We start from the raw sequence: 23,814 nt of genomic DNA, 5'->3' as shown, positions 1-23,814 counted from the left end.
TAAAGGTTACGTTGCTTGGTTCAAAATAAAACTGAAATCCTGATTCCACCCTGAGCTTTTGCCTCCCCTTTTTGCGCTGTGTAAAGGCATCCTTCCCTTTGTCATATGGATAGTTGTTCACAAAGGAGTTCACTGATATCACCTTGCTCGTCTAGTCCAGATGGCCCAAAGTGATGAAAATCCAAAGGTATTCCAGGAAGTGACCTTGGAGTTGCTTTTGTGATTCAAAATTCAAGGAAGACTGGAAGCCTGATTCTGGAAGCATCACTGCTTTAGCTCTACAGAAAGCCAGTGCACCTAGGCAGCAGCTGATTTTTAAAGGACAACAGCAGACGTTCCCCAGTTGACATCTGCTACAATATTCCACAATCCCCGATTTACAAAGGAAATAAGAGCTAGTTTGCATCACATGTGTCAATAGCCAGGATTTTTGCTGTCTTACCCTTCAGATTCTGTTACCTCTAATGAGACGAGATGACAATGCCTGTTCAGAAATGAAAACCGAGAGGGAAGAAACAAGAAAAAATCTACAGGCCAAAGATAGTTTACTTTTTTTTTTTTTTTTCTAAACTGATCTGCTAGCTTTCCTCAGAGAAGTTGGCCAAACTAAAAATCACACATCTGTGCTGCCCTCACTTTCTGCGTGTTAAGATAGATAGTACCACTGCCCAAGCCACGCCCGGCTCTGCGAAATAAAAATTAAATCAACAGGGTTTTTGCAACACAAAAGCCACCCTCTCCCTTTTACGGAGTACTATTTGAAATAAAGATGGATCATAATGTGAGTCATTTATCTCTCCTCTCTGATGCATTCACACACACGCCTACCACTGCAGGGGGATTGAGAGAAGTGACCTGAATCTCAAGCACCCTTGGGTTTGCAAACAAAACCCAACCAATGAGGTTATGCAAAGCCAGTCCTAAACCTACGGCATCCCCTTTACCCCATTTTTTTTCTCCTCTCTGTATTTCAGTCAGTGAAAGTACAGGAGAAACAAGATAAAATATCATATAATGAAACCATGTCTAACATAGCAGTTCCAGAGCAAGGCATTCCCATTTCACAGGAGCGATATTTAAGCAAGCAGACTAGGTGAAATCCCAGTTGACTTAAATACATGTACTTAATTTAATTGTTTATTGAAAACAGCATGACAGATGCAAAAGAACAGTAGAAGGAAGAACAAGGAACACCAGCTTTGTCTGCAGGCTCAGCCCCCCTCCGCAAGAACCATGCGCAAAATCTATTCTTTACATTATATGTTGGGGAGGGGGGGAAATGTAGAACTGGTAGTAGTAACATGAGAGGGAAAAGACAGCAGCAGTGAAGGAAAAAAAGACGTGGAAGGGAGATGTGGTCAGAAGTGGGTTTATTTGGGCAATGTGTGGGGGGGATGGACGATGCAGAGGCGTGCGTCCTAGGGTAAAGGAGCAGAAGGCAGGAGAGGCTGAATGGAGAGGAGGTCCATGGTAGGGGAGCAGGAGCCAGGTCTAACCTGAGGCTAGGAAAAGCGTTGTTTGTTACACTTTGTAGTTATTTTGTTTTGGATGGTCCTCAGAACAGTTCTTCCTCAGGAGCAGGCTTACATGCCTGCACTGTGCTCCTTCTCTGCTGAGTCATACCAGCAACTTACAAAGCACATAAACTCCAGAAGAATGAATGCAAGTGTCAGGAGATCTGCCCCTGTTCCTGGCAGCCTAAAAAGGAACTTGTTTATGTCACCTATGAAAGGGCTATGACACATTTCTTCAGTGATGGAGTGATCCCACTAGGATCAGTTTTGCTGGCCAGCATTAAGCGTATTTTTCTCCAATTCATCTTTCCAGTATGATTCATTTCACTCATCCACTTGGAAAAACAGGCTCAGGGTCATCCCAAACGCTGCACAGCGAAGTCCATCTCTATACTGATAGATCAAGGTTCCATTTCTTGCCCAAACCCGGACAATAAGGAGCTGCACACGAGGTGCATATGAATTCTGTCCCTGAGTTTTACTGTCTCTGGAAATGACAAAGCGAATCCGTCCAGGAAAACCAAACCATTCCAAGAGAGCCCCAAGCCTCAAATGCCAGAACTGGATGGGACCTGAGTACATCTCTAGCGGAGAACCAAAGTTAGCACAGCACATTGTTTTACTCACAACAAATTACATCTTAGAGAGCAACATGACCTGGCAGAACCAAGCCCTCCAAGTTCCATCCTTCAAAGGGCCATGGGCAATCACTCCATCTCAACCACCACTCCTCTAGGATGAACAAAACAGGAGCAGTAAAACACTCCAAACACCTGCGCCCTTGTATGTTGTGTGGGGAGTATCTCAACATACATCTTGCTATGTCCTACTGAAAGAATCTCTTCCAGCACCTACTCAGTGTAATGAGGACAAAAACTACAGCTCCTGGTTACTCCAGATTATCAGCTAGGTTTCCAAAGAGTACTTTCAAGGGCAGTTTTTGGGGTCTGAGCCTGGTAGTTCTCGCTGTTCTCACTTAAGACTAAATCAAACGCTTCTCAGGCTTCCCTGTCTAAACCACATTGTTCCTTCTGGCCCTTTTGGCTATATTTTATGAAATAACTGATGTCCTCTGTCTCTAGGGGACAATTTGCTACTGCTACCAAAGGATGAACCATATGATCTAATACATCTCTTCCAACTCTGTCTTTTGAGGTTTCTATAATTTTTCTGGAGGTTTTTATTTTTCTCCCAAAGAATGGTTTGTGTACCCAACAATTTGCCCCGTTGATATTCCTTGGTCTGATAAAGATACTGCTTCTCCATACAAACCTTGCCACTTCTACCTTCCAGATACTACCCACGCAGAATCATCGCTCCAGGGGCAGGGTGCACAGAATCATTTCATACTTTCTTATTCTTTGTTAACTCCCAGAAAATTCACTTTTATTCTGCTTTCTTCTATCCCGAGCATTACCCACCATTGTGCTTTTCCATGACCCTAGCTGACACTGCCCCATTCCCCAGCCTGCTGAGCTCACCCTCTCTGGCTGGCTGCAATGTAAGCAATTTTTAGAAAACGATCTTCAGAGGAAAGCTCTGCTTCCACAGTCAGGTATGGCTACTCTACAGCAGCATCAGTAAAACAATACCAGATCCTGGGACTGGTCATAGAAGACATTTAACTCAAGTCCAAGTGTCTACATGGTTCCAAGGCAGCTGTCTGAACCATAGTTTTACCAGACATCCTTTACGTACCCAGTTCAGATGGGCATCAAAACGAAAGGAGCTTACAAATGAGCTTGCTTCCCCTTGTAGTTTACATATGGGGCTCAATTCCAGGTGCATTAGCATCCCGTTATGAGCTGCTTTTTGATGGAAGGATCCAAAGGGAATGAAGGATTAGAGATCTGGGAGACAATCTGGCCTAGATTTGCTTTAGAATTTCCTATGAGGCTCTTAATTTGCTGCTTTGTTGCACTACTCTGGATGTACCACTCCAGGAGCTTTATTCACAGGGTCTGCCTTTGGGTCTCTGCGGTATTTCAGCAACACTGGAGGGAAGGGGAGGGGAGAAAGGTGGAAGGAAAAAATGAATACTCTGGCCTGAGGTTTTGCCTGATCTCAGGAAATCTACCAGGTTGCAGACAAATGTATACACATACACATCCTTCCCCCCCCGCCCCCTCCCATAAACCTCAACTGCTTTTGCTGCTTCTATAGGAGGTTGATTTTGAAATATCCCTTCCAAAGCTGGGATGGATGTTTCCAGTGTTGGGGTTTATTAAGTTCCTATGGCAGCTATTGCCAAGGCTTGCTTTGTCATATATTTCTTTGCAAGAGAGTTTAAGAATGGCAGAGAGGCTTTGCAGATAAGGATTTGAATTGCAACCTTTACACTAGAAGTGTAATAGGAACATTGGGGAATTAAATAAAATTATATTTTTCCTAGATGTCTGCTTAAAAAGGAAATTCAGGATTTTATGGATGCCCCAGAGACAAACTATTACATTACATTCCTCGCAGTTCTTATTTGAGTACTGTCTGTTTGAGCACCTCAAATAGCACAGAATCATTCATAAAGAATGGGCAAGAGAGACTGTGTCCCATCAATATTTCAAGCTTGGTTATCAAATCAAGAGAAATACATGAGTTCTGCTCCAGCTCAACGTTTGCAGGTTTGATACTATTGTTTGACAGTTTAGGGGGTTTTCCCTCTGCATTCTCTTTGTCTTTAATATTTTATATAATCTTCCCATTTATGCTACTGTGATATTTATTAATTTATTTTTTTACTTGGCTGCACTAACCAGTTTTCTCTTTTCTCTTTCAGCAGGGAGAAATTCACACTCATTTGCTATTTGTGGGGTGATGACATAGTGTGAAGAAGCAGTAATGATGACTGACTGATAGAAGACACCATATGTTCTCTTCATTTTTCTCTGTGCTATTTTCTGAGAGATGAATAAAGACGGAATACAAGATGAATTTTCCTATAATATAAAATTTTAAAAATTTTAACTTCTTTTTTTCCTCCAAATAATTGGCAGGATGGGGGAAATAACCTTTTTTCTAAAGGATTCAGATAGCATTGGTATAAATATCAGGCTCCAGATCACTGAGATAAATAACTTCCAGTCCTTTCCACCAGAAATATTTTGCATGTGTCTAAGCACCAAAACCATCTTTACAATTAATTTTGTACTCCCCCAAATGTTTTCCAGCCTTCCATAGCAAACATTCTGCAAAGATGAGTTGCATTTGCTTATGACTAAACAAAGGTAAACAATTCCTTCCAATTTTGAAAGAAGTGAGATTATATCTAGTATTCTAAGTGACAATTTGTAATGTACATAACAATCCTGATTGCAAGCATGGTACTAGTATCACTAGATCACAACAACAATACTAGATTATAGGCTGGGATATTTCTTTGCACTCTGAGTGTATGAGTCCGTACAACTAATAATGCAAAAGATCCCCTTCAGTAAATACTGCATTTGCTTTAGCATGTTTTAATCTCAACATAATTAGAAATCTCATTTCATACAAATACCCAAATAAAAATTCCTTATTGTTAAAGCATACGCATTTACCAAGTATATTCTTTTCTTATATATATATATTTTTCCCATTCTGTCCTCTTATTTCATTCTACCCTCTCAAAACCAAAGCTTTTTGATTGTTGCTCTTCCTCCTAACTTTGCAATAGTCACTATCTAGCACCAGACTACAGGCAGAGCCATAAGCATATCTGCTTATGTTATTAAGCAGTCGGGAGCAGAAACAAAGAGGTAAACAAAAGGGATTCACATTGCCTTCTGTTCCATTGGAGACAGAGAGGGAAAAAAGTAAAAATAAATCCTCCCAAATACAAAAATAAATCCCAGAAATCATTGTTTTGAAATACCTTATTTTTCAAATTTCCAAGAATGTTTTGCAAGTAATGGAGACGAAATTGAAGAAAAACGTAATTGTGAGTCCTGCAGGGAGGGAGACAGAGAACTCACTGTAACTGGACCTAATGCCAGGGCCCTTATCTGGGCTTTGTTTTCAAGGTCATTCATTGAAAGCATTTTTCATAACACAACCTGAAAAAAGAACACAGAGCCACACTCTGCTCAGCCTGCTCGCGAAAGCAGCCACCATGATATAGCAGGAAAGTTTCCTTACGCCGCATGAACAGGAGTTGGCCCTCAGAGGACAGTATTGTCCCCAGTCACCTGCCATAGCAACAGACATCAAGGAATGTTTTACATCTATAGTATGTAACTCAATGCACTTTCCCCAGTTAGACTTATTTATTTTTGCTGTTAAAGCCTATGCACACTGCATCACAAAGAAAATGACAGAAGGCACTCAAGTAAAGCAATGATTGCAGTTTTCATGTAAGGAATGTGTGTTATTCTTCTTTTGAACTCCAAGTGGTATGAATGCATCTCCCTCGGAAAGCTGTACCACATGCACTTTTTTTCCCTGTGACAATAGAATTATATACAGTCTGATCTCAAAACTCTCAATCAAATATTCCATTCATCAGCAAAGAACTGGCTTGCCTAAAGACCACGGGATTGGGTCCCTAATCAATACTTTAATAAATAACACCTACTTAGTTGCAACAATTGATTGCTAGGGAGCAGACTAAGTATAATGTATTCCTGTTAATCGAGTCAAAGGATAAATGTCATAGTTTATTTATAAGACACACCTGGAACTATTCAGAGGGTTGTAGATACGATCCATCTTGGCACACATTTAATACTGCATGCTCACAATGCCTTATTAAGGATGGATGGAGGGTACATCAACGTAACACGGCTGGCTCTGTCTGTCGGCAAGCCCCGCCGCCGCTCCCTCCAGGCTGCCAGCGCTCAGCTCCACGAGTCCCTGGCAGAATGGGCAGCTCCTGGGACCCACCGCTCCCCAAGCTGAGGAGGGGGTGCAGAGCACAGCGTACCCCCTTGATACACGGGCTCTGAGGCTACTGTTTTGTCTAGCTCTGATGTTCCTTAATTTCATCCAGTGGCCACTTCATTACACCTAGCAATAGCCAGGCATGCCACAGAGGCCATTCTTGGGGACCCCTGACATGACCTGGTTTTGCTCTTAGTAGACTGTTTGTTCCACTGCACAATTGTGCGGGGAAAGTCCTCTCGGTATTTTAGGGTGGGAAATAGCCAGCAAAGAGTGCAAGAGGCACCTTCTGTGCAGTTACTCCACAGTTCACATCCCAGGCTCTTGAGAAGGCACCTTGGTCCCCGCTGTGCCCTGGCCACAGCACACCTGCTGTGATTTATTGTTTGAGAGCACCATCACCACTTCAGTTCTCCTCCAACTACTTCTACTGTTCCTCCCCTTGGGGTCTGTGTTCACAACCACCTTCTCTGGGAACTAAGTGCGCGACACCGACCGATCTTCCCAGCTGGTCTCAAAATACACCTACTTCCCACACCGCTGTTAAATTGCACACCGGAGGAGGACATGCCCGGCGGGATGCTCGTACCTACACCGAGGGGATGACAGGAACCTCCCTGCCCCGTTCCTCCCCACAGAGCCGGCAGCAGGACCGCAGGGCTTCCCCCAGCGCCCTGCCTGGGACCCCCCCGCCGCCGCTGCCCCCCCGGGGGCTGCAATGCCTCGGGCAGACGCCCAGGCACAAGCTCCCGGCGCCGCTCCCCAGCAGGAGCCGTGTGCGCGCCTGTGCGCACACACACACGGCGACACACGGCGACACACAGCCACGCTCCTCTCGGCAGCCCCCGTTCCGCACGCCGGCATTTGCCCTTCAGACAATGCATAATTCAGCAGCCTTGAAGGCGGCCGGGGGGGGCGGCCGGCGCCGCCACAACGTGTCAAACTTGAGAAGCGAACGGCACCCCTGGAAAGGCGGCGGCGGCTGCACCGGCACCGGCACCGCCACCACCACCGGCACCGGCACCGCCCGCGCTCTCCCCGTGCGGCGGCGAGGGACGATGCGCCGAGGGCGCAGCAGGGCCGGGCCGCGCTCCCCGCCGGAGGCCGCCGCACCTGCTCCCGGAGGTGCGCAGCGGGGCGCGGGGCGGGGGCGCGGAGGCGGCCGGGGCGCGGCGGCGCGGGGGGGGCGCGGAGGCGGGGAGGGGGCGGCGGCCTCTGCCTCCTCCGGGCGGGCTGTCCCGCTCCGCTCCCCCCTCCCCGCCGAGGATCGCCGGCGCGGAGCCGCGGCTGCGGCGCGCAGAGCGGCGGCGGGCGGGCGCGGCGCGGAGGATGCGCTGAGCGCGGCGAGGCGGCGCGGCCGCGGCGCAGGTCAGTGGCGAGTCCCCCGTCCCCGGGCCGGGCCCTGCCCCGCCGGTACCCCCCGCCCCGCCCGGCCGCTCCCCAACTTTTCCCCGCACCACTTCGGGAAAGTGCCCAAACTTGCGGCGGCGCCGCGCTGGGGCCCCTCGTCCCGCGTCCGTCCCCGCGGCGGCGCGACCCCTCCCCGCGGGGCTGCCCCCGGCCGGCGGCGCCGGTACCGGCGGGCTGGAGGGGCAGGTGCGGCGCGGGGGTGCCCGGGGCTGCGGCGCGTCGGGCGGGGCCGGCCCGGCCCCTCGGACACGGGGCTCCGCGGGGCGCCGGTGGCCCGGCTGCGGGTGAGGGACGGAGGCGGCGTCCCGGTGCGGGTGAGGACCGGAGCCGGCGTCCCGGTGCGGGTGAGGAACGGAGCCGGCGTCCCGGTGCGGGTGAGGAACGGAGCCGGCGTCCCGGTGCGGGTGAGGGATGGAGCCGGCGTCCCGGTGCGGGTGAGGGACGGAGCCGGCGGCCCGGTGCGAGTGAGGGACGGAGCCGGCGGCCCGGTGCGGGTGAGGGATGGAGCCGCGGGTGCGGCTCTGCCCCGGGCTTCGGTAACGCCGGTGCCGGGATCCGAAGCAAACTAGTTGCTAAATGCCGGCACCTCCCCGGGCTGGAAACCCCGTTCCCGGGGGCTCGGGCTGCGCGGTGTTAAGGCACTTTCCCGTGGCTGGAGCCGGTCCGCGGGGCGCCGGGGGCTCGCTGTAGCCTCCGGCCGCGGTAAGCCCCGCACCCCCCGCCCTGCCCGGTGGCACGGCCAGCCCGGACCTCGCAGTGCCCCCGCACCTCGGGCCCGAGGAGCGCACGTACCCGGACCGCGGCAACAGACAACGAAGGACAGCTCCGTACGGGGGTGTCTGCACGGGGTGCTGTGCCCCCCTGCCCGCGGGGTGCTGTGCCCCCCGGCCCGCGCCTGGCTGCCTGGTCGGGTTTTTAAGCTTTCTGAGGGGTTCGGCGAGCCCCTCCTTATCACGGCATCACAGCGCAGCTTTCCCTCTGTAGCCGACTTGCGTTTTGTGCGGGTAAAGAGGTTTAAAAACACCCAGAGTTGCTCTTTTTTTTTTTTTTTTTTTTTTTTTTTTTTTTTTTTGCGTTGGACACTTACCGTGAAATGCTTGTCCTTTACTGCAAGATTTAAAAGTTGCAGCTCCTCAGAGAATAGGCTGTATCTACCAGTACCAGCCAGGGAGGATGGATGGTAAACCTGAATGGTCTCCGAAGTGAAAATCGTGAATGCAGTCGCTAAGTCCATTTTGTTTATTAATGATGCTCATCATTTGATGAGAAAGCGATCACCAGTTTAGCCCGAGAAGATTTCATTTTGTCAGGTGCCTGGCTTCTCATCAATTCCTTTCATGTCCCCGGGATTTTCTCTTTTCCAGGAGCAGGCCAGAGCAGCTCTCTGTGTTGGGGATAACCGTTAAGCTCTCCTTTTGAATTCATGAGCTTCCAAATTAAACTTTTGCTGACACCTGCTACCTAGCCTGGTTGAGCAGAATGACAGTGTCACCCGGGCTGCTGGAGCTCTGCCACCAAGCCAAGTAAACAGCAAACAAAAATGGGTATAAAGTGCCTGGGCTAGGTCACACCGCGATTTGGGGGAGCTCTGGGAAACTGCGTCTACTGGAAATCTAATCAAAGTCTGCTCCTAATGGAGCAAACTTTCCGACAGCAATCACAGGCAGGAATTAAATCCATAGAGTAGATGGCAACGGAGATTAATAATCATCATCACCAATTAACTGATGGAATCAAACAAAACAAAATGAGAGTAAACAGAAACCTGCTTCTCCCTCCCCCTCAAATCTTGTCCCACATTTATTTATCCGGTGTCACGGATCTCTCCTCAGCGTTGGTTTCAAGTGCCAAAAAATTTAGCAGGTGTCATAACATAAGGTCAAGACTTAATTATTTATATGGAGACATCAATCATCGTGTGGGGATGATTTATTTATAAATCACCAGAGCTGTAAAACGAGACAGTGAATTCCGATTTCCTCCTGCTCGTTCCTGAAGGGGACCAGGAAGGTCCAAGCTGCCACCGAGTGACCTTTGGAGCCTGCGGAAGTTTCTGCTGGGCCCCACACGGAGGAGAGTTTTCTACACCTTTTAAATCATGTAACCAAAATGTCACCAGGGAAATCTCACGCATATTTGCTACATCTCAGTAATGAACACTTACTGATTATGGATTATCTGGAGAATTTAGCTTTTTAAACATTATTCAAATTTTTATGTTTATGTAAGCTAATAAGACTGAGGAGATTCAGTAACTACTCTTTGCCTTATGGCATTTGAAAAGTATGTCCATTGGGCTTAGCTCAGCATCTTCCAGAATCACTTTTAAAATACTAAAATAGAATTTTTCTGCCTGAAAAAAACCACCCTATCTGTACTCAGTATAATGCTCTTTGCTCACAATTAATGCCAAAAAATCAATTTGCTAACATGCTTTTTATGTTTCTGCTGATCACAAACAGGATGGCACAGTAAAAGCTTTTATTGCCATCTGATTAGTCCACAGTGGTGCTAAGTAAATAGCTTGGGCTAGTACGGCTGCAAGACTCCTGTGCTGAAAGCAGCAGATTCAGAGGAGCGTGGGGTGCTGAGCACCAACCACAATCCTGCTCCAAGTCATTCAAATAAATTTGTCAATTGTATGAGCTGAAGCAGGATCATCCCCGATAGCTGGACAAAGTACACTTTAGGGCGTTCATGAACCTCCTCCTCTGGACTTCTGAGGAAGGGTTAACTACAGCCAGAGTTTCTCAGAGATTTGTCCGTTTATTTATATGTCAATTGAAATGGTGCTGCTGATCTTATTTACATGATTGTGCTTCAGACAGGGAGGTGATTAACACAGACTGAGTGAAACTGGTTAAAAAAAAAAGGCAGAGTACAGAAAGAGTGAGATGGAAAGTTATGGTGAAAAGGAGCAGAGCTAGGAGGGAAGGTTTCCTTTGCTCTCCTATCATTATCTCGTAAAACTCTGTGTAGCACAAACCCATAAGCTTTAACATTAAAAAGGATGAGTTGAAGCATGAGGAGTATCCAGGGCAGCTTGTGATCCTTCTGAACTTCATGGCAGGACTCCATTTTGGCAAGAGCAAGTCAATAAGCTGTCCTGCACATCCATTACACTGTTCCCACTGATCTTAAAAGAAAACCATTTATCACTGTATTTCAGCGACAGAAACACTAAAATAATATTTCACTGGGTTTGTAAGAGGGTGTAAATTATGGGTAAAAGGATGGATGAGCTGGCAACATCTTCAAGAAACAATTAAGACATTAAGAGTGTGGGAAAATATTTTTAGACATTAACCAATCAGGGAGAAAATCAGAATTTAGGACCTGATTCAGTTACAAGATGTTCCTTGAGCACCCTCTGGATCTTGCCCAGAGCGTGTGAAAAATATGAAAGATTAATAGTATTTCTTGTAGGCAAGACCAGTCAGCTGCTTGTGTATTTTTATGTTATACTGGGTACATTTATAGCATTTAGTAATGCCAGCACTGTTCAATATAAAGAGTAACAGATGAATGTATCATGAAAGAAGGCACTGGCAAGGCAGGTGGGAAATGATTTCCAAAATATTGTAGCAACCAGGCTGGGAGAAACGTAGTGAGATGGTAAACATAATATACTAGACCTAAGTGGCTTTATCGAAAGCCAGGGTTAAAGCCTTAGGCTGAGGGCCACCGATGCAAGACTGAGCCCTACCCACACACCACATAGAGGAGGAAAGCCAGGACTCACTGCGTGCAAACCCCGGCAAAGACAGTTTCCACACCACTCTGTCCCCACTGCATCAGAAGGCAAAAGTGACGATGAAATCCCAGTTGAGTGCAAAGAGGAGAAAGGAGGGGAATGAAATTGTCATGGCTCAACTGCAAGGAACAAATCGCAGATTTCCCTAATCAGACAGATGATGCCTAACTAGGGCACAAAGTGAACCACGAAAGAAGGTGGCAGATTTCACGAATTAGTCATGGCAAAAATGGTGAATTTCACAGCTTGAAGTGAATTCATGTTATAGGATGAAACAGCACAAAGTGATTAAGAGCTCTAACTGATAGAAGTAATAAGCATGTGAGCCTTAGTCATCACACAGCAGCCAACATTTCTCCTTGACTTCAGCTGAGCCACCGGAGCAACACCTTCAGCCGCCTCCTGTTTACGGTGCAGAGTGGGAGTTGGTGGGGACAACCACAACAAACAAGGTCCCATGGATGTTTCCGGGAGTTTTACGTCTCAGAGAGGTGCAACCACAGCAGTCCAACAGGAACTGGAGCAGCCACTCCACAGGGAGACGTTCTGCAGGCACGGTCTCTACTCCCAGTGCCACCACTGAAACCCGGAGCTGTGGCTTCAGCGGTGGAGCACATGCTGCGAGAAGAGCAACTCAGGGGATGGCAGGGCCCCCTCCTCACAGCACGAGCCCACGGGTGAAAAGCAGAGCAGGAGGACGCCTGAAAAAGGTTGGAGCAAGGTGGGGACACTGTTGCAGCACACTCCCTGCCATGCTGGGGACAACCTTCCAGGGCTGGCAATACTGCTTTTGGAGCCATTAGGTGCTGGCACGTGCCGCCTCATGGTAACCATGCCACAGCATGCATCCCGAATAGTAACCGAACATTAAGCAGCTCATTCAATGGCTTTCTTCTGAAAGCCACCCAATTTCCATTCTTTCAGGGGATAAAAACCAATGTCACAGCCTCTCTCACAGGTGCTGTTACATGACTCTTGCTGGCAAAACATTTCAATAGCTGTTACAGTGTGTTTTCAAGGAAAGCTGTGTGAATAGATATTGGAACCTTACCCTACCATTTGTATCCCTGCTTAGACAAAGATAAAAATTCTGGAGAAAAATGTCACTATTATGTCTTAATTATTTTGTTTGAATGTATGCTCTTCTATCATAGTTATTGAAAATCCATAGAGCAAAATGGAAGCAAAGTGAGCTAATACCAACCAGGACGAGGCTGCCCGGCAGATTTCCTCCTCCAGCAGCATAAGCCTCCTTCGAACTCTTTCCCCTTCGTGGCAGACTGCTGCCCAGCCCCCCGGCAGCATGCCCCAGAGCAGTGTGGCTTTGCAGGCTGCCAGGAAGGTTAACAAACCCCGGCGCTGGCAGACGGAGCTGAAACTGCGGCGGAGTCATGAACCCTTCAGAGAGCAGAGCCTGCCAGCTTTCCTCTGTTTATTGAGGGTGTTCCAGCATAGCCAGGTCCACTAAGCGCAGCTGTATTAACATCACACAGGGAGAGGGGAAGCTGTTGAAGCTGCCAGGACAGAAGCCATAGAGGAATGTGATGGGGCAGTGCCAGTTCCTTCAGATCCCACCTGGAAGTTATTAGCCATCCACTGGAGGCGGCAGAGCACCTGCATCCCAGAATATCCACTGCGCATCATTTGCACAGAGCCCAGCTGAACCTCGGCTGGGCACTTCGTGGTCACAGCTCTGCTCCTCTGACCCAGAGTGAGCGGGAGAGGATTTTAAATTGCATACCAAAGAAACACCCTAAGAGGAATTGATCGCTCTTGAATGGGAAAACAAAGTTTGAAAAGAATTAACATTTCTAAAGCATTTCTGAAGGAATGCCCTTAGACTACTAGTAGGGAACTAGAAAGGACTTCAAAAAAGGGAGGGTGGGGAGAGGGGCCCTCTTCTGAATTGATTTTAAAACTTGGCAGATTTAAGAAACCTTCCAGTAACATTTTGCGGATCGATGTTAATTTGATGCATCGGAGCTCAGTACTGTGCCAATTCACTGTCAAACTGATATTAACTAGGTATTTTTGGAGCATGTTTACAGCTCAAGGTCCATTAAATATGCAGACCTGACAATTATTGCGCCTCCCTTAAAATACTTAATTTGAAATGTGTATCATAGCGCCCATAAACCGTCTTTCACTTTTCATCAGAAAGAAGCCTCACTCACTCGGAGGTGGAAGTCCTGGCTCCTGGAGAAGGGGCTGGAGGTTGTGCCGGCGCAGAAGGCAGGCAGAGAGGCTGCCTTCTGTCTTCAGTGCTGCCAAAGAGCAGCACGACCACGACAAAACCTCCTAGGGCCTGACCTGCCAACCTCCATTCTTACAGTAACCAACCTCATGAAAGTCAGCTCATGTCAGTAAATGACACTCGTTGAGAGAGCAGTAATTACCTATGTTGGGAAAGGTGGCGGGATCCGTTACATCAACTTTCTGAGTGTTTTTTGAACCTGAATGCCTGCAATCTGACATCCACTTATAGCCAGGAGCTAAATGAAAGTCGCTTTGTTTTTTAACAGTTGCCACTTTGAGCCAAAGCCGCAGAAGATCCTGGTTTTTAAATCTGGGTCCCTTTAATACCTGCATAGAAATGGTTTGAGAAATGTTGGTTTCTCATTCTGTTCAGCATGACCCTCAAATGCAAAAATTACCCCCTTCTGAGCTGGGAGATTCAAAGCAGTAGTTTTGAAGCTGGTGACATGTATACTTAGATGAGTAACTTTAGGCACCTATGTTTGAATATTTGATTTAATATGCTTTCATTTTTGTACCCAGCAATGGGGATACTACTTAGCTCAAAGATCAATTAATTTTTCTGTTGCTTTTAAGTTCTTTAATGAAAGATGTTACATCAGTAATTATTTAATATACTTTAACTTTCTTGCATGAGCTGCTTGATCTGCTTAAAGCATATAAAGCAGTATGAGCTGAATTAGTAAAATAAATTCAGAAATCTAACGGGTGAATCAGAAGTTAGACTAGTGCATAAGAAGGGATAAAAACTATGTTGCTCTTTCACTTGGCAAAAAAACCACATAGATTGTTGCTTCGTGAACCTTTGGATATCTCATTTCTTAGGGATCACAAAATCTATTTGTGAAAAGATCTATGAAATAAAGGAAGAAATTGTAAAAGTAGCATCCTGGTCGATAAAACATATGAATCTGCAGGCACATACACGGGAGGATGCCGTGAATCTCCTCTTTGTGTTGCAGTTCAGAAAAGCAGTTATTTTCTTCATTTTAGCAGATACCAAAGGCTCAGAGAAAGCAGTACTTACAGAATGCAGCCTGCCCTTTCTTGCAGCAGAAATGTATTTGCCTGGTTTCTCAAGTAAAAGAAGAGATAATCCTGTCCTAATCTGCCCTGACTGAAACTTGTTCATCTGGAGGTTATCACAGCACTGGGGTGTAAGGCGGAGCGTGCCCAACTGTTATTTCATCCTTGCATCTTCCACTCCAGAACCTGGGCTATCCAACACAGACTTCCACATCTGCTAGTTCGAGGGAAAGTTCCTTCCCTGCCATCTAAGATTTTAACAAATACTCAAGACGGTTTTTTCTAGCTTTCCCTGAAAGTATACTTTATCACATCCGCATCCAAAAAACCCAACTCTGCAGCTATGGAAGCCAATTTATTACTTTTCTGACTTTTCTTCACAACAGCTATTCAGATCACAGTGTTAGTGTTTCTTGCTAATAGTCCCTTCCCTGGCTGCAAAGCTCTGAGTGTTTTAAAGAATCAGTTATAGAATAGTAGCAAAAAACCCCTAGTTCTGGCTCTATGGTCCATCTGACGAAGCTGCTGCCCAATCAACTACAACTCTCGTCTGCCTCCCCAAGCTCGCCCCAGACTCTCCAGCATCTCTTCACCACTTTCCACCACCTAGCTTAGTGCCAAGATGGAAGGATGGCAGCTGTCTCAGCACTTAATGCCAGTATTCCTCCTTTGCAGACAAGGGGGGAGGGGATTTGCTTTCAAGCTTCCCCTTTTCCCACCGAGACTGACAATAACATTATCTCACATCTTTAAATATAGGTCTCGGAGTTAACGGTGCAACAGCCAGAGGCAGAGATTTTACGTTTACGATACAAATAATTTACATGGATCATTTCTTTTTTCTATTTTTTCAACATTTAAAATCTAAAGTAACTTTTGCATCCTTAAAATAATTAATTCATCCTTTCCTCATAAAAGCTATATTGTTTTAATGCTTTTGAATAGCACTGCCCATATTGTGTATGCTACAACTTCTGGAGGACTCAGCATATCCCCACAGCATTAGATACTGCATATGCACGTAACATACATGGGGGCCACTGCCCAAGGTGCCTATAGCTCACGTAAAGCTCTTCTAGTTCTGCACCTTACACAGAAGGTCTACAGCACCGATGGCAGTCTGTATGTAGTATCTGCGAGTAATAAATCGTCACACTTACCTGCACCGTATTGTTCTAACTACATTGCTATTAACCTCCACTGCAGCATTTTTACTTCAGAATACTAGAATCAGCTTCTTGTTTCAGCCTTTGGTTTACACTGGGAGGAACTTGAGCTTAGGTTAATGTCAAGAGTTTATCTGAGGTCTCTGCTATAATACCAGCATGTTGCTAGCACAGAAATTCATCTGGTTTTCATAAATATTAGATAGGGCTCTATCATCATCCTCATCGTTATTTTGGGCCGGTTGGAAGAGGATCCCCCCATGATTGCAACCCATTTCTGAGTTGTCATGGAAAGTCAGTTGGTGATATTTCAATCAGTGTTCTTATAACAAATTCCATTCAAATTCTGTCTGAAAAGGGAGTTAAGGTTTCATCCTGCTGCTTAGAGAATGATATGCTAAATGCAGTTTCCCATGGGCTTGGCTGCAGTCCAGCGCTTCGTAATTTATAGTTCTCCTTCCCTATTCTGGCTGTGACCTTGGGACCTAACTCTGAAGTTCCCCCAGCTGCCGGCACTCTGTAAAAATGCCGGCCCGGAGCCCTCTGCACCTTCCCACCCAAGACATGGCAGCAGCGGGGCAGCTCTCGGTAAATCCAGGGCAGCAGATCACCAGCGCTCCGGCACACAGGCAGGTGGGGAGCAGGGAGCCAAGGGGAGTGCTCATTTTCTCACTTTTACTAATAGGAGCAAATCACGGAACATTGTTCTTAAATGACAGAAATTATTAGCTAACTTCAAAGCATGAAACGCATTTACAGAAGAGGTTTAAATTATATTAGCCAAAGGCATTTTCTGTAGAGACAGCCACAAAAAGCTCTAATTGGAGATCTACAAACAGCTGTTGTCCCTATGTATTTATATTGGAAAAATAACTTGAAAGATTATGTTAACATGCAATTAAAAAAAAAAAAAAAGTTTTAACATTATTACTGATCTTATTGATAGCATACTGGGGGTGCCTAAGATGCTTTACTGAGAAATGTGTGTCCATAGCAAGAGGAGCTGACAACCCAGATTCTAACACGCCATTTTTAACAGAAAAATTGTGTAATTGAGAGAAGTTATTACCCCTTGAAGATTACATTCATTATAAATTGTAACAGAGATATGTCTTCAGAATGACTGTAGTTCCCTTCAGTTAAAATAGCTATTCAGAAATATGATCGTTTGAGCTTATGTATGTAACTGTGGATTGTTTCAACAAAGTTATTGAAGGAAAGCAACTTTGAGGAAGGTACGGCAGACCCACGCAGCTCTCTTGTGCCTTTATTCTTTCCAGACTTTCCAAGGACATACCTTCTGGAAATACTTATTTGCATGTACATATCTGGATTTCTTAGGATGGGGAATTCTTTTAAAATAAAGAAGGGTGACTTTTAAAATCATGATTTTAAAAGTCTTTTAGATCTGTTATTTCACCAGTAATTGTCAGGGATTTTCAGTACAGCAAATGATACAGGTTTACCTTTAAAACCAAAGAAAACCGAAACTTCATCGGTTTTGATTTTCAGAGTATTGTGTCTGATCTTTTTAGTGATTGGCATTTACCATAAATGAACCTGCTCTGTAACCTGGTCATACCCCTGACTTAACATAGATCTCTTTTGAAAACACTTCTTCTATTATCTGAGAATTATTACATTAAGTAGTTCTTTGTAAACAAGAAACCAACAAAACCAAGAAACTCCCTCTGCAAGATGCTCATCACTAAGATAGCTCTGGTAAAACATTCATCATCTTTCTGGATCAATCTAAAAAGTGGTGGCCCTCAACTGGAGAACTTCAGCAGAGATTCGTTAGGCTTTTCTGTTTCACTAACACCACAACTAAAATGAAACTATTTAAATGGTACAAAATTGTTTCAGATACTACGTCACTACACCAGTGCTTCTTCTGGCCTCGCAGTAAAGATGCAGCAGGCTCACATTTAGTGTAACCCGTCTGCTTTTGTACGATGTGCTGCCGCCTCTTGTTTTCCCCCAGTCCCGCAAGCACGGGTGGCAGCCACCGAGCAGCCGTGCAGTGATGCTCCATGTGTGCTTCATTGTAAAGAAAGCACCAAGACAGGGGTGTCATGCAAAAAGACGTCTCTTCTCTGGCAAGTTAGGGGCAATGCCAAGTGAGATTTGTGGAAAGGCCCTTAGACGGCCACAGTGCTCTGTGTACAGATATCTTTGCTGTGGTTCCCTGACGGGAAAGGGCAACGGGCAGCATTTATGAAAGGTTTCTATATAGGAGGTTCCTGTGCTATACACTGAGTATTTATTCTGGCAGTGGCTCTGTCAGCGTGCCGTAAACCACCCTGGGTACCGGTTGCTGTGTACCTGGGAGTTTGACTAGATGCCAACCAGTGGCCAGCTCTGTGATAACCATGTATCATCTCGCAGCAGGACCCCACACCCACGGGTAGCAGCAGCCCTCCTGCTTCCTCCCACACTCCTCCGAGTGACAGGACCCTGCCTCCAGGGTGTCTTCTGGACTGTGAACTTGCTGTCATTTATTATTAGCACACCTTACGAAGTGTGCTAGGCACATGTTGGAAACACCTTTCTCTCATGTGTTAGAGAATTATTATCAGCCTGTCTCAGACCTGGCTGACCCCGTTCCCTTGCATTCTAGGGCAAAGAGAAGTAGCGGGGAGAGCTTGGGCAGTGGGGAGCCACCACCAGAGCTAATAGGGTCCTACTCACTCAATTCCTCCAGGAAAAGCCTTGTCTTCAAACAGTCCCACTCAGCCCTGGAAATCTCCCCATTCTTTTAATGGAGACCATCAGAGTTTGCTTGAGGTGCTCCAAGCAGAGGCAGGGGTTTCTTCCAACTTTTCAGTTTTGCGGAGAATTTTTTATATGATTATTGGTGTTGTTCATGCAAACCTCCAGCTCTTCATCCTTAAGTGACTTTGATATTTCCTTCTATAATCCATCATTACCAGCAGCCCTCTTGGCTGGACTTGCCTTAGTTACAACCGCTCCTTCTTCCTGCTGTTCTTCTGACTCCTCTGCCAGCGGGATAGAAAGCCAGACTCAGTAAGAGGGGACAACACGGAATTCATCTGTGTTTGGATGGGAAGCAGGGGGTGCATGATGGATAAAGGAAATATGTAAGAGCAAGCAACAGAGGAAGCAGCTGGGCTAGTTCAAAGAAACAGCTCTGCCTTGTAGTTCATGTAGTGCTAGATGACATTACCTGGAGCACAGCCTGTGAGACCACGAAGTACTCTTTCAATCTGATCTGGCTCTTGTGTGTGTCTGATTAAAGCGTCTCTCTCTTTCTTCCAGTGATGTGCCATCTCACTAGTTGCATAAACCTGGCAGTTATGCTACACTGGGCACTTTCCCTGTTCAGCTATTAAACTGCCCTTTCGCTTTCTTTTGTCAGGGCTTCTTTTCCCCCCTCTTAATATCTCACCTAAACTTTTTCTTTCTTAGCTTCAGGCCATTGCTCCCTGGCCTACAATTTTCTGAGACTGTGAATAATTCCCTCCCTTCATTTCTATTGTTACCTTGAAGGTATTTATAGACTGTGATCATGTTCCCCCTGAGCCATCTCTTTCACTGGACTCTATGAATTTAGCTTTCTCAGCCTCTTCACGCGTTATGTTCTCTAATCCAGGTATCATTGCCCTCCTTTGTTTTCATTTTCTTCTTTTGAAGGTTGGTTACCAGAAATACACAGCATCGTGGTTTCACATGGCTGTTATTCATATTGATACACATGGCTTCCCCCACTCAGCTGTACTTTCTTACCCAGAGGGGCTATTTTTGTTTATATTGGTTTACTTTATGAAATTATCTCTCTCCTCTCCAAATTTAATTTTGCAAATGAAGATATACCACATAACTCTCCATTTTGCTGCCAAGGTATCAACAGAAGACAAGGCTAAAGAAGACAACTGACCGTAAAGACTCCTAAGGTCAATTTTTGTTTGCTGCAAAAACCTTGCCAGCGTTAGGAGTAGCCTTCTGCACAGGGCAGCTGCGCGCATGGGAGGAAGGGCTGTCCTCAGGATGATGCCTGCACCCTGTGTAAGGACCTCTCTGCCATTCTGGGACGTAAAATCAGGTGTCTGCCCCCAGCCATGCAGTTTCTCCATTTAGCGTGGTCTTCTCTGCTTCGAGTCAAACAGTAATTTCTGTCCTACAGAAAATTGTAATTTTGGTTTCTTTTAAGATTAAATAACCTCAATTTTAAAACTTGTAATGAAATACTAAATTCTGGGGAAGGAAATTCAGTTTGGGGGAAGTAGGAGTGCTCCATGTAGATAGTTTTTATCTAACCTAGGTACTGTGATTTGGCTGTACTGACCTGTCTCCCCTAGTAAGCTCTCGGCTCAGCTCATCAGCTGCGTGCCCCACAGGCAGTGCAGGTCCCAGCCCACCCTGCCCTGAGCTGTCCTCAGCAAACCCCCCGGCTCAGCCCGCCTCTGGGCTCCACCATGCAGCACTGCCTCTCTTCTGCTTGCTGCTTTTTCTAAAGTTTATAACGAATCTACAAATGACAAATGTAAAAAGCCTCAGGAAAAGGTTGTATCACATCGTGGAAAAGGAGACCATGCCTGGGAGTGAGACCTTTGTAAGAAGGAAGAATTACAGCTCCCCCAGAGCAACAGGAAGGTTGAGATGAAGGGAGAAGTTTGAACCTAAATTTGTAAAAATATGCCATATTAAGCAAAGTCAAAGTACTGGAAGATGGAAAATACTTCCTACACTGTAGCATGTGTGCCTCTGTGGATGTGCCCAGGATTAGATTTCTGCACATCTCCTGCTCAGTCTGATGCCTGTCTAGAACTGGACACTAATGATGTCCCTTGTAAGACAGAATAATCTATCAAACTAACCAGTACTTCTCCAGCTTCTTCCTTGTGCTTCCCTGTCACTCTGTACCCATCCCTTGTTTTTACTAAGTTCTTTATTGTTTGAAACAACTGTCTCTTCTTGTCCTGGGCTTGTACTGGATTTACAATTAGGATCTCAGTTCTGAAAAATTATGAGGAAAAAAATTACCTGTAATAATATTACTGTGTTTAAAATAACCAATTCTTAGTTCTACCTCAGTTTATTGAAAAAAACCCAAACCTCCAATAACTAATAATAGCAATGCTTATGAGCACTGCTGTCATAAAGGACATGAAAAACCTTCTAAAAGATCTCCTATTTTCATACTGTATAAATATTTATTCTTAGAGCAATATCACCCATCTTACTAGCACTTCACCTCACTCTGTTTTGACAGAGCCATGACAGGCTTCATATATGTCATATATGTCCACAATACAAAGTGGACAACCAACATCTGCAGGTCTCATATCTGTGAGAATTAAACTCTGAATCATTTTTCTGTTCAGAGGTTGAACCAAAATTAGCGGGGGAAGGAACTGCTTCAGGTATGTCCAAAATACAAGTGTTTCTTTATTATCACTGAAACAGAAATCTTCAAAATAAAAAATAGTTCCAATTGATATATCTTTTTTTGCTTACAAGTATCAAAGTAAAACATTTGTGGTTGGGTTTTTTAAGTTTAGAGTAATTTGAAAGATGTTTAGTCAGTTGCTACCCACATTTTTAAAAAAGAACATGCAGTTCAATTTACAAATACTGTGTAAATAAAAGATCCCAGGAAGGTTTAGGAAGAATTACAAGAAATTATAATCTCCTGCCTTTCAGAGAATCAGTGTTTTTAACTGACACCAAAATGCACGCTAGAAATAGGCTGCTGCTGCTGCTTCTTGTAGTTCATTACTAAATGCAAAATGTTTGAAATATGCATTGTAAGATGACTTTATTTTCATTTTCCCAGCAGAGACATTGACAGGTCCTGGATGATACTGCACTGAACTGTCCTCTTTAATGACATTTTCTTTTTAATAATCATTGATCCACACAAATTTGTCAGTTCCTAAATAGGTGCTCATCACTCACATTGCCTGTGAGAGCTCTGTCAAGGGCTGAGCACGGCACAGAGGATCTCCAGCTATGCAGGTCTGCCACGTAATCATATGATATGTTGGATAAGATTTGGATTCTAATTTTTTGTGGCTGTTCTAAATACAACAGTGTACCAAAATACCATGTTTTTTGTCCCTGTGCGCTGATAGCATTCAGAAAGGGAAGTTAAAATCCTGTGATGAAACATAAGTAAAATAAACAAATTTGGGAAGCAGTATTTCCTGTCTGTCCCCAAGAACAAGAACCTTTTCTCTCTACCTTCGCCCTGTTTGGACCAAAATGCCACCTTTTTTCTTAATTTACTGTTTAAAAGATTGGCCAGCCCAGCCCAGTTCTTCATGCAGTAGGAACACAAAGGTCTTTTGACCCTTCAGCGGATGACAGGGCGGGCTTAGCCTGGGCAAGCGGAGCAGAAGCACAGCCTGGACCCCCAGTGTGAAACTTAGTCCCAGACCCGGGGGGCACACTGTGCTCTTTGCTTACGGAGCAGGAGGGGCGAGCTCATGAAAGGCAGGGGGTGAAGGAGGGCGGGGGGAGTCTGAGGAACACACGGTCCGGTCCATGGTAGGATGCTGATCCATTAATTGGTTTTGCTTTCCCTGATCTGTCACTGGACCTTGCTCTCAGCGTAGTCAGTCCTGTATACCCTGCCAGACACCACAATAACTGCCAAAATACACAAAATAAAATCAGGCAATGACAGCACAATGTGCAAATAAAATCAGGCAATGACAGCACAATGTGCAAATGCTAAAGGCAAGGAAAGAGGGATCTGGGTTGTCCAGAGGTTCTGGTGAGGCAAAGGGGGGAAAAGCATGCAAGAGGAAGGTGTAAATTTGAGAGCAAGAGCTGAGACTTCAGTGTAGGTGTGGGAAGGAGCCAGATGAGCTAAAAAGAGACCTGCCATCCATACCCCAAGGGATTCGTGGAGAACAGGAGGCTGCCCAGCCATGACCGTCTCCTTTCAAGGAGACCAAGGAAGATGGGAACAGTTTGCAGCAATTCCCAGTGGCAGGGACGGGGTATTTCATGAGGCTCCTGCAGCCAGGACCCTGGGTCGATCAAAGCATAGCAAAGCCTTACTTTTCCCTCTCGCTGCCCTAGGTCTTGTCCTCAAGTCACCTCAAACGTTACAAAAGCAAACACCTGCTGGAAATTAAATCGCAACTTCTGGTATAAAGGCACACATGAAGCCCTGAAAAACCATTGCTGACATCACAAAATCACGTCTTAGAGGGTCTGGTGCTAAGGGGCAACTGTAACTTCCAGCTGTTGTACAGAGCCTTGTGGGGCATAATCCTCTTTACAACTTTAGGAAGAAAAGAGATCAACGCTGCAGTATGACTTCTTTCCTGAATCTTACAGGAAAAAGAGATAGGGAAGAAAACAGTCCTTTAGCAGCAAATACCCTTGAACAGGGGAGGAGTCCTTTAGGATTCCCCTAGATACCACTACTGCATTTATTCCTTTTCCAGTCATTCCCAATGATCTTCACAGATTACCACCCCCTTACAACAGCACTGTTCACAGTCACATAATGCTCTGTTCTCTCCTGTTCCTTCCCTCAGCATTTTCCCTGAGCCGGTATCCCTGGGCAGGAGGAAGGTTTACAGTTCTTCCTCCCTTTTCATCTTGTAAGCTGTACCCTGATCGCATTCTCTGCTGCTACACAAACAATAAACCAGGCACCCGAGCATGGTTGATCTTAGTAATATTCCACTTCTCTGACAGAGTTTAGGTCAGGTGGTAATTTTGGGTGAGGTATCATCTGCAAAGACGACAAATGCAAGAAACAATCTTTCCCCCAGCAAAGGATAAACTAGATGACCCAAGTGATTTTCTGTGTCACTACTATCTATGTTTCTATTATGGAATAAACCACTGGACA

General features: G+C 45.6%; 1 protein-coding gene across 2 annotated transcripts in view; it reads left to right on the top strand.

Moving 5' to 3' along the window:
• The first annotated feature begins 7,167 nt into the window (after positions 1–7,167).
• CHST8 (carbohydrate sulfotransferase 8) overlaps positions 7,168–23,814 on the top strand; it is a 185,807-nt gene continuing 169,160 nt past the window's right edge. The window contains exon 1 of one of the 2 annotated variants that reach the window (XM_040615622.1): positions 7,168–7,493. The gene's annotated coding sequence lies outside the window, so the exon portion shown is untranslated. Of the gene's footprint in view, positions 7,494–7,554; positions 7,737–23,814 lie in introns of those variants that run through there. The other variant, XM_040615623.1, reaches the window with a different exon arrangement.

This window comes from Falco naumanni, chromosome 15, assembly GCF_017639655.2.
Source record: "Falco naumanni isolate bFalNau1 chromosome 15, bFalNau1.pat, whole genome shotgun sequence".
NCBI lineage: Eukaryota > Metazoa > Chordata > Aves > Falconiformes > Falconidae > Falco > Falco naumanni.
Note: the sequence above shows the minus strand (reverse complement) of the source record. Positions and strands in the feature narration are given on the sequence as shown.